General features: G+C 51.5%; 1 pseudogene; it reads right to left on the bottom strand.

The window, feature by feature from the left end:
- On the bottom strand, positions 1-204 carry LOC144611632 (U2 spliceosomal RNA; annotated as a pseudogene).
- Positions 205-876: the final 672 nt, after the last annotated feature.

Below are 876 nucleotides of genomic sequence, written 5' to 3'. Positions count from 1 at the left end.
GGGAAGTGCACCGTTCCCAGAGACACTGCAATACCAGGTCGATGCGTGGAGTGGACGGAGCAAGCCCCTATTCCATCTCCCTGTTCCAAAAATCAATTTAATATATGGTCCCTAGATAAGGGACGTATCAGATATTAAACTGATAAGAACAGATACTTTTTAAATTTTTTTTTTTTTTATCATAAAATACTTTATTCAAGTTATAAATATCATTTACAAAACATCATTTTTAAACAAACCCATCCGACATTTCCGGAGGTTACATATTCAATACAGGCATTTACTTAGACATTTACATACATTTACATACATATCCCTTATTTGGAGGGGCGTCTCTCTCCACCACACCCTGCCCCCCATGTCCAGCAGCGGAAGGACCCTAGACTGTGGTCCTCCCCCACAGGGCCTTGGCGTTGGCTGCACCGAGCTTCAGAGCGTCCCTCAGCACGTACTCCTGCAGTCTGCAGTGGGCCAGTCGGCAACATTCCTTGACGGACAGCTCGCTCCGCTGGGAGGTCAACAAGGATCGGGCAGACCAAAGGGCGTCTTTCACCGAGTTGATGACCTTCCAGCAGCACTCGATGTCAGTCTCGGAATGCGTCCCTGGGAACAGTCCGTAGAGCACAGAGTCCTCTGTGACGGAGCTGCTCGGAATGAATCGTGACAGGGACCCCTGCAGACCTCTCCAGACTCTCCTGGCAAATCCACACTCTTTGAAGAGGTGGGCCACCGTTTCCTCTCCGTAGCAGCCGTCCCGAGGGCAGCGTGCGCTGGTAGTGAGGTTCCGGCGGTGCAGGAAGGATCTGACTGGGAGGGCTCCCCTCACCGCCAGCCAAGCCAGGTCTTGGTGCTTGTTGGTGAGTACTGGCGATGAGG

This window comes from Rhinoraja longicauda, chromosome 40, assembly GCF_053455715.1.
Source record: "Rhinoraja longicauda isolate Sanriku21f chromosome 40, sRhiLon1.1, whole genome shotgun sequence".
Lineage (NCBI taxonomy): Eukaryota > Metazoa > Chordata > Chondrichthyes > Rajiformes > Arhynchobatidae > Rhinoraja > Rhinoraja longicauda.
The sequence above is the reverse complement of the archived record's forward strand: the minus strand, read 5'-3'. Positions and strand labels throughout refer to the sequence as shown.